We start from the raw sequence: 15,855 nt of genomic DNA on the forward strand, positions 1-15,855 counted from the left end.
GCTCAAACCAGAAATGAATACGACCGACTGCAAGCAGAAATACTGTTAATGTAGTACTCAAGATAAATGCCTCTGGAATTGGTAAGGAGATGAAAAGGGGTGTATGGCACAGGTGCCAAACTCACAGCGTCACATTGCCGTCATGTGATGTTTCATGATGTTTTCTCATTCATGGAGTTGGGGTGGGCGTGGCCTGCTCATAACGCATCCAGTTTGACACCCCTGGTACTATACGATAAGGATGTGTGTGGGAGGGGGATGTCAAAAAATCAAGATGGTAACAAGTTAAGTCCTCCTTTTTAATGGAGCATTGCACCTGAATGATAAGAAGGCCAATCTTTAACTGTGTGATTGTCAAGCTCACATTTTTGCCCTCCCCCCCGCACGCACATGACTATAACTGAGTCATGGGCAGTGAGTCTCTCCCAAGGGAAACACCGATTCAGAGAATGTAGGGTTTCTCTAATGATGGTTTGATAACAAAAAAACATCTTTTGTTTTTTTGGCAATAAAAAATTTGGTCATTACCAGAGCAATGCCTTTAGCTAGCCTACACATGCACTGAGATTTATTTAGATATTTTGTGAACAGCACTTGAATCTAACATCGGGAATTGTGTGATAGTTGCTGGACAAAGCTGCAGAGTTCTTGTGACTAATAGTTGCGGAGAAGAGAGTATTGTAGTTTCTTGTTCCAAATTGAAAAAAAAAACCTGCACTTCAGTGGTGGGATTCAATTTTTTTTTACTACCAGTTCTGTGGGTGTGACTTGATGGGCATGGCCGGGGAAGGATACTGTAAATTCTCCATTCCCACCCAACTCCCAGGGGAAGGATACTGCAAAATTCCCGTTCCCTCCCCACCCCACTAACCTGCTTTCCAGTTCCGTTCTCCTGTGCAGGGCAACAAAAGAAGATCCAGCCGATCAGCTAGGACTCAGGAGACAGAGAATAGATGGGGATGGGGCCAGTCAAAGGTGGTATTTGCCAGTTCCCTGAACTACTCAAAATTTCCGCTACCGGTTCTCCAGAACTGGTCAGAACCTGCTGAATACCACCTCTGCTGCACTTGCTCAGTTCTCTTGATCAGCATTTATAAAATATCTTTTGCATTTAGCCTCCAAGTAGACGTATCCTCAGAGCAGATTAGTCCCAATAGTATGTTCATTCTCTTTAGTTATTGTCACTTTTCTCCATTATGCAGCTATAAACCTATACATTCAGGAGGTACATATGCCAACAATGAAACTGTGGCCTAGTTTGTTTGGTTTTTACTTAGCATTGCTTTAGGAATCCAATCCCTATATTTTCTAAACCATGAATTTTGATTTAAGGTATAAGCAAAGTATATTAATTAGCAAGCTATGGTTTAACAACATGGTTTAACTCAGGGGTGGGATTCAAACTTTTTAACAAGTGGTTCTGTGGGCGTGGCTTATTTGGTGGATGTGCCTTGGTGGTCATGTGACTGGGTGGACATGGCTTGGTGGTCATGTTATTGGCTGGATGTGGCCAACTCAATATCACTCACATCGAGGCACGCATCTCTTCGCCTGGCTTCTCATGACTGTGGGGATGCTGCAACAGTAGTAAGTGTGAAAAATGGTCATAAGTCACTTTTTTTCTGTGCCGCTGTAACTTTGAATGATCACTCCTCACAAGCAAAGTACCAGCAAAGGAGGGGAAAAAACTCCAGAGACGCTCCTGAAGCAGGAAGTCTAGTCCTGCCAAGAATGTAATAAGGGTTAACGGAGAGGCAGTTTCTGTAAGCAACACCAGAATGTTTCCTTCCTGCCTACCTTACAGGATTAGGCCAGAAATTTCTTCTAACAACCGATTCTCCAAACTGCTTAGAATGTTAACGATCGGTTCTAGCGAATAGGTGTGAACTGGTAGAATCCCACCCCTGGCTTAACTAATGCTTACTTTAGATGCTAAACTAATTGACAAAGAAAAGTTCTAATACATATAATTATTAAAAATATTAAATTAGAAAATCTGTACATTGGCAACGTTTACATCTGTCAAATACACAAGGCCACACTATTTGGATCTGCACATATACTATGCTGGTGTATTGCAACATCCTAGGTTCTTGGGAAAACTCAATGCAAATGAAGGCCTCCACCAGTAAAGAATTGACAGCTATGATTTCACATTGTTGTGTGTATTAAATTTATTTATTAAATTTATATACCACCTGACTCCCAGCTACTCTGATGGTTATAACAACCTTAAAGAGTGAAGACTGCCTCAACATTGAAAATTATGGCAGTGAAAAAAAGGAAAAGTACCTAGAAAATGTACTCAACAGATCAACTGTAACTGTCTGAAAATTCTTTTCTTAGTTCCTTTGTAGAAAAAAATACATTCAAATGTTGACAAAACAAGAAACTGGGGTTTCCTTAATTGTGGATCTCAGTTTATTAGACAGCAGTCTCAGAAGAGGTACTCATTTCTGTGTCTTGCTGGTTGGATAATTCTTTGTTTGACTAAGGTATTTTTTGGCTGCACAGGAGTCCCGTATTCTCTTTTAAACTTGCAGCTGTTCAGTGTAAGCAGTCTCATGATGTGAATATGCTTGTGGGTTCTCTGTGCATTTTGCTTGCACAGAGTTTTGAGTCATAGGGCAAAATAACCACTGAACAAACTAAGTACTTGTAGCGCAAATATGCACCTGGCTAGTCAGGGATATGCCCCACTTGAGGCCCGTGGACTTACACATCTTTGGGGAGCTGAGTATAATCCATATTACCTTGGTTGCTCCAAGGTGGCTATTACACCCAAGCAGCATGTTTCCACCCCCATTATTTTTAACACCTATTTCAACTGGACCAAAAAGGTGTAAAGGCTATGATGATGTTCATGCTGAAAAAAAATATGAACTTGTAATTTATGGGTTTGAAGATTAGAAAAGTAGATTATGGAAAGAGGGAAATTATGATGAAACCTTAGAGCAAAATATAAATGCATTTATAACTGCTGTAAAGATTAGTTGATTCTTTACCATTTTTTCTTTTGCTATTTTATTTTTCCTATATTCACAATTTTCCTTCATTGATGATGGCAGATGAGATTCTGCCGAAACGTTGCTACAACTTTAAAAGCACAATTATAATGACGTGGGAAAATACCCGAGCAAAGCTGAATACCATACATACATATACATATACCCATACCCATATACCCATACACACACACACACACACACACACACACACACATATATCACTATAATATAATATAATATAATATAATATAATATAATATAATATAATATAATATAATATAATATAATATAATATAATATAATATAATATAATACAATACAATACAATACAATACAATACAATACAATACAATACAATACAATACAATACAATACAATACAATATATATATATATATATATATATATATATATATATATATATATATATATATATATATATATTTTTAAGTTTTCATGTATGGTATTCAGCTTTGTTCGGGTATTTTCCCACGTCATTGTAGTTGTGCTTTTAACTTTAAAAGCACAACTACAATGACGTGGGAAAATACCCAAACAAAGCTGAATACCATACAAATAGATGGATGGATGGATGGATAGACAGACAGAGAGAGAGAGAGAGAGAGAGAGAGAGAGATATCTTTGGATATTCGGGTTTTCTCCTGCGTAAGATTGGAAGTATCTAGGCAACGTTTCGATGAAGTCTCATTCATCATTTTCAGGCTTGTGTCTTCGGCTCTGTGCTTCTCACTCCCAATCTTACGTGGGAGAAAACCTGAATAACCAAAGATCCACATACAAATACCTGTGAGAACCACAGAAAACATACACACACACACACACACACACACACATATATATACACACACACACACACACACACACACACACATATATATAGAGGGAGAGAGAGAGAGGGAGGTCGGTCATACGATCTTGAATAGTGATCCTCACTCCTGAAGACATGCCTTCCTTTAAAAAGGTGTGGGAAAATCTGTGCTGTAGTTATGAATATGTTTAGCATCAAAGCCTCGATACTTTCCGTCCCTTCCCTTTTGCGCCAGCAGGTGTCGCCATTGTATTCTAGGATTTGCTGTAGCACTTAAATCGGGTTCTTAAACATTATTCCCGGATTCTTCATACCTTGAGACCAGTCGTGCTTTGTTTTCTTGTTGTTTTAGTGTTCATTTCATTGCAAATAAGGCTGTTCCCCATGCAAATATATCTCTATTAGAACCTGTAAAGTGTAAATGTGAACATTTCCACATCAAGCTTCTTCCTCCTCCGCCTCAATTTAAAGCTGATTTGCATTTGCCTTCGTTGTTCCAAAGGTGCTTTTTCAAGAGGCAGCTGGACTTCCTGTTTTTCTTTGCAGACGTTTCGCTTCTCATCCAAGAAGCTTCTTCACCTCTGCCTTCGTTTTACCAATCTTTACTAATCTTGAAATATGTAGAACACACATTAAGCAAGTCGGAGGTTACCAATAAATGACTGCAAGAAATAGTATCCAATCAGTGCCCTAGTTTCTTAAGCTATCACAGATCCTGGAGCAACAAAGCATGCTTCCCTATCTCCAAGCAAAGGGAAGAAAAAAAAAAGACATTAGTGGCATCTCTGCCTCTCTCGTATGTTTTGGGATCACTGAAAAAAAAAGATCTGAGTGGGCGTTGCTTCTTGTTGCATATAGGGGCTTTCTGCGAACTACGATGGGGAAATGATTGGAGCTCAGCATTTTCGGAATCGGATTTTTTTCTGAGCGAGGAAAGAAGAGAGGCAAGTTCCAGTATGTTGAAACTCTTATGGGGTGAATGAATTGTTTAAAGGCTGGTTGAGTAAAGAATTTCCAGAAATGAGGGCAGAGGAGAGCCCCCTTCCTTCCCCAGCTCTTCAAATTTGCCGAACTGCACATGGAAAGCGATATTTTGGGCAATTCGGGTTAAACTGCAGCTAACTCTGGCTCCATTTCTAAGCATACACATTATGCTAAGCCAGAGTGTGATTTGATTAACTTTAATTTAGTATGTTCTGTAAAAGGACAAACTGTGATTAGTAAATTATGGATTAAGAATTAACCTCATTTGAGACATTATATAGGGGAGTCTCTGGTTAAACTGGGAGAAGACTAAAAGGCAATGTTATTTGAAAATTCCAGTCTGGTTATCTACTATTGAAGCATTCTCGTATCCTATAATATACAAAAAGGAACAAACAGTTAGATATGGTGAAATACTGAATGAAAAGGGTGAACTTAAATCTATGCAAAAACTAAAGGAACAAGGTGTAAAGATGAATTGGTTTTCACATGCGCAAATACATTCAAGGTTTGATAAAGATTCTAAAACAGAAGGTTTCTATGATAAACTGACTGACTTAGATAAGATTTTGACAGGTAGTGATGAAAAGGTGATTAAAAAATTGTATGGGTATTTATTAGAAATTAAACTAGAAGAAGAACAAGTTAAAGAAACTATGATTGCTTGGGGGAAGAATTTTGGATATGGGATTGATTTAGAGAAATGGCAAAAATTGTGGTCTCAAAATTATAAAATGACAATGTCAACAGCATATAAAGAAAATTTGTATAAGATGTTTTACAGGTGGCATTTTCCTGACAAGAATAGCAAGAATGTTCAAGAATAAATCCAAAAAATGTTGGAAATGTCATCAGATACCTGGCTCATATTACCATATGTGGTGGACTTGTGCAGACGCTAGAAAATACTGGACTAAAATCCACATGTGGTTGGAAAAAATGCCAAAAAACATATAGATTTGAAACCAGAGATATTTTTATTGGGAATTTTACCTGATTCATATAGCAAAGATTTGAAATACCTGATTGTAAATGTATTAACAGCGGCTAGGATTGTATTTGCTAAAAACTGGAAAAATGAGAAAATACCATCGCAGGAGGAAATCATTAAGAAAATATTGGAATGTGCTGAAATGAGTAGATTGACATTTGAAATTAGAGAACAAGAAGATAAACAATTTTATAAAATTTGGGATCTTTTCTATCAATGGTTAGACAACTAAGTACAGTAATGAAATATGTAGATTTTTAGAAAATAATAAATATATAAAGATGTACTTCTTTCTTATTATAACTACAAAATGATTTTAGGATAGATTTGGGATGATAATATGAACTGTTATAAAATAAATTAAGTAAATTATAGTTACCTTGTGAAACATGAATGAATAAAAGTATAGTCAAATGATTGATTAATAATGATACTAAGGTATTTAATTTTTGATTGACAATATGAGATTATATGTAATGTAATTGTAATTGAAGACTACGAAATGGAAGCACAAAACAATTTGTAAACCAACCGGCACACTGTATGTACACCTATGGAAGATAGCTTGATGTTTTTATGTTTTGTTTGTTTACATTTGTTTTTAAAAACCAATAACATAAAAAAAAAGAATTAACCTCATTTGAAAATTACACCATTTATACTTTAGACATTAACTTTGGTTGGCTTAGTGAGATGATGATCCAGCCAATAAGATGGCACATAAGAATAGAATGCTGAAAAATTAGGAAAATATTTTTTTTGGTAAAAAGATTAAGAAAAGGCCAATCCAATGAAAGTGGCACTGAAATTTATAATAAGCCAAAGGACTGCTTTTCTAAAAATAAATTTAATATACTACATTAAACACTGTAAATTTTCTTTTGCTATAGGTTGTAGAGAAAATCCTGGATGTAGATAATAACATTTTAAATCCAGGATGTAATTAGCAAGATTTTCTGCAGGTGCCAGTATTTTGTGTATCCCATTCTTTGGGACAGAATGAATTTTTTTCTTCATTACTATCACTATTAATCTTTTCATCACTCCTATCACCCATCCCTTCCCACTTGTGACTATATGACTGTAATTGTAGCCTTACTATTTATATTGACTGTTTCCTAGTATGATTTGATTGCCTATTTGTACCCTATGACTATATTAAGTGTTGTACCTTACGATTCTTGACGAATGTATCTTTTCTTTTTATGTACACTGAGAGCATTTGCACCAAGACAAATTCCTTATGTGTCTAATCACACTTGGCCAATAAAGAATTCATTCATTCATTCATTCATTTTCATTCATTCATTCATTCAGTTTTGTAGAGTTTAGGTCCAGAGTGAATGTTCAAAAGAGAAATATAAGACCGTATAGAAATTCCACAACTATCACAGCTTGAATTTGAAAGGAAAACTAAAATCCAACCCTTTTTTGATTTCAACAAAATTCGTTACCAAACCACAAGATTTAATGTTGTGTGACTGTTCTACTTTGGCTAGAATTTACTCCTGACAATATGAGGGAGTCTGGATTACTAATATCTCTACTGTGAAAATCCATCTGGTTCAGTTCCAAGCTGGGAGAAAGACACTGAAAACAACATGGAGGCTGATCGGAAAGAAAGCGTAATGATGAACAGAACCAATAGCAGTTCTTGGTCAGCTGAACAAACTCGCTAGATGAGTGCCAGGATTTTATACAGGTCCTGAAATGCTGCTGGGTCGGGGTGGTGGTGGTGGTGGCTGAGGGGAGAGGTTGTGCAATGTCTGAAATGCCCTTAGGAAATTGTGCAATGTAATGAGCTCTGTGTCTTCTGCTAAATCAGAGGTTTCCAAACTTGGCAACTTTAAGTCTTGTGGACTTCAATTCCCAGAATTTGGGTGGAGAATGTAAAAAATTTAATCCCATCGTTGGAGGTGAAGGTCTTTCGTTTCTGAATAGGCTGGCCCAATCTTAATGGGCACAAAACATCTTTTAGAGGGCTATTAAGAAAGCCTAAGTCTGCTTTTTGTCTTTAAGAGCATGTTTCTCCATTTCTCCTTTAGGGAAATATAACATTCTGCCTTTTTAATATTTCCCAAAATATTTCATTCTTCTAGGAGGGGGAGCTTCCCACAGTACCATCATCTGCTCAATATGTGGGCATGGCCAGATTCTAAATACTATTGAATTGGAATACAGGCTATATTGGCTTGTCCCAGGTATACAAAACACTACAATTACCCAAGAGTGGTTGTAGTTGGAATACAATAGTTATAGAGTTTAGAGAGTGCCTGATGATTCCCAATAAGGATGCAACTGGTCACATCTTGCCTTCTGGTGCTCAATATAAGAGCAAACATCCTCTTCCTCGTCCTCCTCCTCTACTCCTCTACTACTACTACTACTACTACTACTACAAAGTTCTGGTTCCTGCACATCTGGTGGACTCAACCATTGTAATTTGATACTGCTGTAGTGTGTTTTTGAAGATGAATGAAGGCAAATATGTGTGTCCCAGGATAATGTTGCAGGATCTAATCTGGGTCAGTCATTCTGAGACCGGAGGTTTTGTCTTCCGAGCTTGCGAACTTGGGCTAGAGTTCAGCCTCAGGGACCTTCTTTTTCACCAGAAAGAGAGTCTTTGATGTTGTCTCTGCATCTTCTTCTGGGTCTGCCGCATGTTCTTCGGCTTTCTCTTTTTTGTATATGCTTTGCATGGTATCCAAATCACAAGGGTACACTATATAAACATAGGGAATTACACCCCATCCTCTACTCCAAGAAGAGTGGAAGTCATGCAGAACCTTGTTCACAGGTGTGTGTGTATGGTGTGTATGTGTGTGTGTGTGTGTGTGTGTGTGTGTGGCCAAGGAACAGGCATATCTTTACCAGGTCTGCAAGCTCAGTGGGGTATTCTCATGGACTTCACCCAAAGGTGTACTACACCCAGGGCCCAGCAACCCATTGAAGGTGCCAGTGGAACAGCTATGGGGAGGGTGCTCCCGTATGTACGGGGAGTATCTGAAACTGCTACACGCATTCTCCTGGAGCATGGAGTCAAGGTGGTGCACACACTGGACCAAACTCTAAGAATGAGAGTGATGTGCCCAAAGGAAACACTACCCAAGGAGGAGACATCTTCGGTGGTTTACTGCATCAATTGTAGTGACTGCAAGTAATTACTTTGGGGAAAACGGCTAAGCGACTACAGACCAGACTACACGGACACAAACTGGCTGTCTGGCACAAAGAACAGCACCCTCAGATCTGGGCACATATGCAGGAGCATAATCACATATTCAGTTTTCAAGAGGCTGAGGTTGTTGCCGGTGATACAACTAAAGGAGAACGCCTACTCAAAGAAGTTTTCCAACTGCAATTCTATCAATAGGCATATTGAACTACCACTGGCCTACCAAGCATGGAGACACCAGGAAAGACCCTGCAGGAGGAGCAGAGACCACCTCCCATTGGAGAGCAGGGACCAGTGGCACTCCCCCCACCCATCCCTGGGCATGTGGATTCATCCAATGAAAACACAGCCAGGCCTGTCCAAATACAGTGGAGGAAAGCAGAGCTGCCTCAAGTTATAACAGACAGGCCAACCACAAGGTCATGAGCAAAGCAACAAATTGCAATAGCTGGCAGGTTAACATCACCTCATAAAGATAAGAAATCCAGGCTGGGTTTGACAAGAGATAAGCCTCCTTGGACTAACAACAAGAGATAAGCCTCCTTGGACTAACATGACTGAAGCAAAAAAGTTTATTATGAATAGGAGGCAGTTGGAAGGGCCTATTACGGAGTGCTAAATGTATTAATGATATATAAAGGCAGAGATCTCTGTAATGGTAGTTTAACTGATGATGTCAGCAGAGGCTGACAAAAGCACAACCAATATAATTGGAGAGATCAGAGATTGCAGGACATCTGTTTCCTCTTTTACACACACACACACACATATCTGATGGGTTCTGCCTCAGCCATTGGTAATATATCCCATGAAGGCCATTGCATTCAGTTTTAGCATAATTTCCTGGTGTGGTTCTGATTTTTTTTTTCCCAAAGGAAAAAAAGTCCTTTCCAGAGTGACTGAATATCACTACCTGTTGAGATGAGCTATTGGCCCACAGCACCTTTTTTTCAGCTTTATCAATTCCCAATCAATGCATTAGAAATCAGAATACAAATCAGTTCAGTACTTCCCATAGATTCATCTTGGAGGAGAAGTTGTACTTCATTGTAAAATTTTTGATTCAGTAACCTCAGGCCTATCACCAAGGAGACAGTGCTGCAGAGAGGACCTGAAAAGAAATGCTCTCTGCAGCACTGTCTCCTTGGTGATAGGCCTGCAGACCTGAAAAGAAATACTAGGAGCAAAGGGGAGGGCGGAGCTGTCGTCACGACGATACGGCATGCGATCTTGGAGGTCTGAGATCGCTGCCGATATCTTTGCTCCTGGACGATCCAATTGGACCTAAACCATCCCGAAGAGACAGTGAAGGTGAAGAGCACATCCTGCCGATTCCAGGGATACCACAAAGTCCCTGGTAGATCCAGGAGAAGCTCTTCTTGCCAGCGGCAAAGAGGCAGCCATTAAAGCTGCTGAAGTTGGGACAGCTCCGAAACAGAAGAGAGCAGAAAGAGAAAGTGTGCCGGTTTGGTGAGAACTTTTTTTTTACTCTAAGATCTGAAAGGACACCCTAAGGGAAAGAAAGAATCTGTAAAAGTTTTGACAGAAGTGATTAAGCGGCGATTTTAAACAGGAGTGTCAAAGTAATGTTTTGTTTTGTTTTTCTCATTGCTGGATTTTTTATATACAATCTTGTATTTTGAAACTGGTCTGGTTTTTTCATTCATATCTATTTTTTTCTTCTTCTCCTTTTTGATTTTGTAATATTTTAGGCTAGAGGCTCCCTTTAGTTAATTCATTTTTTTAAACAATATCTTTTTTCTTTTTATCAACTCTCATTATATTCTGCTCGGAAAAGGAGGGGGAGAGAGCAAAGAAACTTTGTAACACTGCCAACTAGAGGCTTGAAAATATTCTTTTCCCTGTGACCAGACAAAGCTGAGAAAGAAAGAACTGACACTCTTTTTCAAGGACATTGCTATTTGATAAGATAGAGGGAAGAGCATGAGAGAGTATTATTGCAGGTGCTCTTCTGGGTTTCTATCAACAGCTGGAGTCTGTTGTTGAAATATAGGGGTAAAAAAGGTGATAAGTTTTTGGAGAAGAGAGCTATAATAAGAGCCTTGGATAATTAAATAAAGTGCAGTGTGCCCTTTTTATTTTTCCTAAGTTGTGCTATCCCTCCTTACCAGCTTTATTGCATTTTTTAAAATCTCCTTCTTTGTAATAACTGTTTGGGTTTCTGGTTTTGTTGAAGCTTGCCTTTGTTTTCTCTCTCTCTCTCTCTCTCTCTTTTTTGGAAGTTCAACCTCTATGCTTGCTTTTTATTTTAAAGGGAAAGCCTTAAAAGCCTTTTTTTCCCCCTTTCCTGGTATTTTTGTTTTTTCATCTACTTTTTTGGTTTATTTTTATGCATTTTTTTCTATTTGAGACCTTTCAATTGGATTAAGGTGTGGAAGAACCTGAAGAATTTTTCCTTTTTCTTTTTTTTCTTTTTTTTAAAGCTCTTTTTCTTTATCTTATTTTTGATTGGATTAAGAACTGACTTTTGATTGGACAAGAACTTGAAGAAATTTTGTCCTCTCTTTTTTTCTCTTCTTTTTCCTTTTCTTATTATTATTACTGGCCTTTTTTTTACTATTTTTATTTTGAACTACAATTGTTATTTCACAATTGGATTAAGGTTTAGAAAAACCTGAAGATTTTGAATTGCCTAAAATGAGTAGGAAATTTACAGCTCCTGGCTCTTCAACTTCTACTTCTTCCTCTCCACCATCTGGAGGACAATGTTCAATACAGACAATGTCAAAGCAAGAAAAAGAACAAGAAAAAGTGACTCTGCAGATGATTATGCAAGGAATTCAAAATATCCAAGCAAGGTCAGAGAATATTGAAAAGAGAACTGAAAACATCGAACAAAGAACAGAGAACATTGAACAAAGAACTGAGAGCATTGAACAAAGAATAGGGAAAACCAATGAAAAAGTGCAGAACATCCAACAAATGATGTTGAAGTATGACGAGTGATTCCAAAAAATTGAAGAAGAAGATAAACAAAGAGACAAGAAGATTGGAGATATTGATAATAGATTAACGGTGATCGAACAAGATAAAAGTGGCATGTTGAGATGGGAGATGGATAGATCAGAATTCTATCTTAGATTTCAAAATGTAGAGGAAGAAAAAGGACAAAACCTAGCTGAGATAATGATAGAAATACTGGCGGAAGCCTTGGAAATAACGCAAGAGAAGATGATGGATGGAATAGATGAGGTTTGTCGAGTCTTCACAAGATATGTGATGAGAAATAGCTTACCAAGAGAAGTTCACATTAGATTTACAAAGAAAGCCATTAAGACATAAATATTGCAAGTGGCAAAAGAGAAAATATTGAAATACAAAGACAAGGAGATTGTGGTCTTGAAACCAATACCCAGAAGAGTGAGAGAGATGAGAAGAGAATACTGATTCCTGACTGAAATGCTACTCAAAAAAGAGGTGAATTATAGATGGCTGATTCCAGAAGGTTTAATGTTCACATGGCAAGAACAGAGACACAGAATTGACCCAATTGAGAAAGCGTAATTATTTTATACAGAATTTTTTGGAAGGAAAGAGAAAGAGGCAGAGAAAAAGGTCTCATTAATTGAATTCCAAGAGGACTGTCAAATGGCGACTGAAGAGCAAGGCGCAGTAGGTGGAAAGGTGGAAGCCAAAGAACAACGTGAATTAAGATCTACGAGAGCTGCCAAACCTAATTATAAAATATAACCATGGAAGAGAAAAAAATGATTACAATTAATATAAATGGACTCAACTCAGCCGTTAAAAGAAGGAAAACCTTTCATAAATTGGAGAAATTAAAATTTGATATAATTTGTCTACAAGAAGTACATATTAAAGAACAATATGAACAATTGTTGGTACAGCCAAAATTAGGGAAAATGTTTACTTCCTTGATCCAATGTAAGAAAAGAGGAGTGGTTTTATATATCAAAGATAAAATGGTAAAATGGTAGATGAAATAAACTTAAAAGATACATGGAGAGAAAGAAATGCTAAAACTAAACAATATACTTTCTATTCAAATAGACACTTATCATGGTCTAGAGTAGATATGATATGGATGTCAACAGAATTAATACCTAACATTCAAGAAATAAATATTGAAACAAGTACTTGGGCAGATCACAATCCAATGACAATTAAATGGAAAGGACAAAAAAGATCTAGATGGATGTTAAATAATACTATTTTAAAGGAAAAAGACTTTACACAGTGGATGGAGAAAGAATTGGCCTTTTTCTTTAGAGAAAATAAAAAAGAAGATACATCAATTCAGAATGTATGGGACACAATGAAGGCATATGCTAGAGCAGGGGTCCCCAACCACTGGGCCCGGACCGGTATTGGTCCGTGGAACATTTTTTACCGGGCCGCCGGTTTGCTGGGTGCCGCCATCTTGTTTCAATGAGAAAGTGCTTCCGGGTGAGCTTTTCCGGTTGGAAAGTGGCGTTTGAGTCCTGAAGGAATCCTCGCACCTTAGTTTCATCGAAGGGGTGGGCGGCTTCAAACGAAACTAAGGTGTGAGGATTCTTTCAGCATCCAAGGCAAGGTGAGCCGAGCGACCGTCCCGAAGCCGTCCCGAAGCCCATCGACAAAAGTACAAAGGAGGAGTTGAAGGTGGCGGGGAGAAGCGGGGGACGGCTGGCTGGCTGGTCGCTTGGCTCGCCTTGCCTTGTCATGCGTGCTGATGCCGGTACCGGGCCGCGGATCATTTTGTGATGCCGGTACCGGGCCATGGCACAAAAAACGGTTGGGGGCCACTGTGCTAGAGGCTTGATAATAGACTATACAAGGAAAAGGAATACTATGAAAAGGCTAGCCTCTAAGGCCCTAGAGGATGAGCATAAAAGACTTGAAAAAGAGCCACAGAAAAAGGACATCAAGTTAAAAATTGATATAATTAAACACAAAATGGGTCAAATAGAAAAAGGAGAATTAGCACAGAAAATTAGAGGTGCTAAACAGAATTACTTTGAAGACGCAAATAAACCAGGTAGATGGTTAGCATATAAATTGAGAAAGGAGAAAGAATCAAGGAAAATATTGCAATTAATAGATGACCAAGGCCAAGTTTGCCATGGTAACAAAGAGTAGAAGGAAATCATTCGAGACTTCTATGGGAAATTATATATGCAAGAGAATATTGATGAAGAGAGAGTTAAGCAGTATTTACAGAATGCTAATTTACCTCAGATACCTAAAGAGACTGAAAAAATGTTAGAAAGCAACATAACGAAGCACTCAAGAAGCAAAATAATGGAAAGGCACCAGGCCCAGATGGACTTCCGGCAGAATTTTATAAAACATTACAAGAATCGTTGAATCTTCCATTGCTAGAAGTTATGAATGAAGTTATGTTAAAGAAGAAGATACCTAAACCATGGTCAGAAGCCTATATTACACTTATTCCAAAAGAGGAGGCCGATCCATTACAAATTAAGAACTATAGACCCACTTCTTTACTAAATGCAGATTATAAAATCTTTGCTTCAATATTGGCAGAAAGACTTAAAAAATATTTAAATAATTTTATCCATCCTGATCAAAATGGATTTCTGCCAAAGAGACAAATTAAAGACAATATGAGAGTAATCTTGGACACCTTGGAATACTATGAGGCACATCCTGAAAAACAAATGGCTCTGATATTTCTAGATGCACAGAAGGCATTTGACAATGTGAATTCACGATTCATGTTATTACTGTTGGAACAGATGGGTTTTGCTAGAAAATTCATCCAAGCAATAGAAGCTATATACGATGAGCAAACGGCAAAGGTAATGATAGAGGGAGAGCTGACAGACTCTATTAATATAAGAAAAGGAACAAGACAAGGGTGCCCACTATCACCTTTGTTGTTTGTGTTAACCTTGGAAGTGTTAAACAGAAATATTAGAGATGAAAAGAATATAAAAGGAATGAAAATCAAAAAGGAAGAATTTAAGCTGCAAGCATTTGCAGATGATCTGGTTTTCATCTTAGAAGACCCTTTAGAAACAGCATCAAACTTGATAGAAAAGATAGAGACATATGGAAAGGTGGCTGGTTTGAAAATAAATAAAGATAAGACAGATTTTGACAAAGAATATGCTATTAAGACAAAAGGAAGAACTGGAAGACCTATTGAAAATTCAAGTCACGAATAAGATCAAGTATTTGGGGATATATTTGACAGCAAGATGTAGTACATTAAAAGAGAATAATTATATTAAACTTAAACAGCAGATAGTGCTAGATTTGGTGAAATGGGAAAACTTTCAACTCTCACTGATAGGGAGAATCTCAACAATCAAGATGAATATATTACCCAGAATTTTATATCGGTTTCAAACAATTCCAATTAGGCTTGGAAAAGATTATTTTGAAGATTTAAAAATTGTGTTGAAATACATATGGCAAGGTAAGAAAGCGAGAATAAAGTTAAAACTTTTGCAAGATGCTAGAATAAGAGGAGGATTTGGTTTGCCTAATTGGGAATTGTACTACCAAGCTACAAATCTGATGTGGGTTAAGGAATGGATAACACTAAGAATTGCTAGATTGTTGACATTAGAAGGACATGATCTGTTGTTGGGGTGGCATGCTTTTTTATGGTGCAAAGGAACTAAAACACAGGGGTATTTTAGAAGACATTATATATGGGAATCTCTGTGGTTAAACTGGGAGAAGGTTAAAAGACAATGTTATTTGAAAATTCCAGTCTGGTTATTGACTATTGAAGCATTTTCCAGTATGTTGAAACTCTTATGGGGTGAATGAATTGTTTAAAGGCTGGTTGAGTAAAGAATTTCCAGAAATGAGGGCAGAGGAGAGCCCCCTTCCTTCCCCAGCTCTTCAAATTTGCCGAACTGCACATGGAAAGC

The sequence above is a fragment of the Pseudonaja textilis genome, chromosome 1 (assembly GCF_049901715.1).
Source record: "Pseudonaja textilis isolate UNSWEBS1 chromosome 1, rPseTex1.2, whole genome shotgun sequence".
Taxonomy (NCBI): Eukaryota; Metazoa; Chordata; class Lepidosauria; order Squamata; family Elapidae; genus Pseudonaja; species Pseudonaja textilis.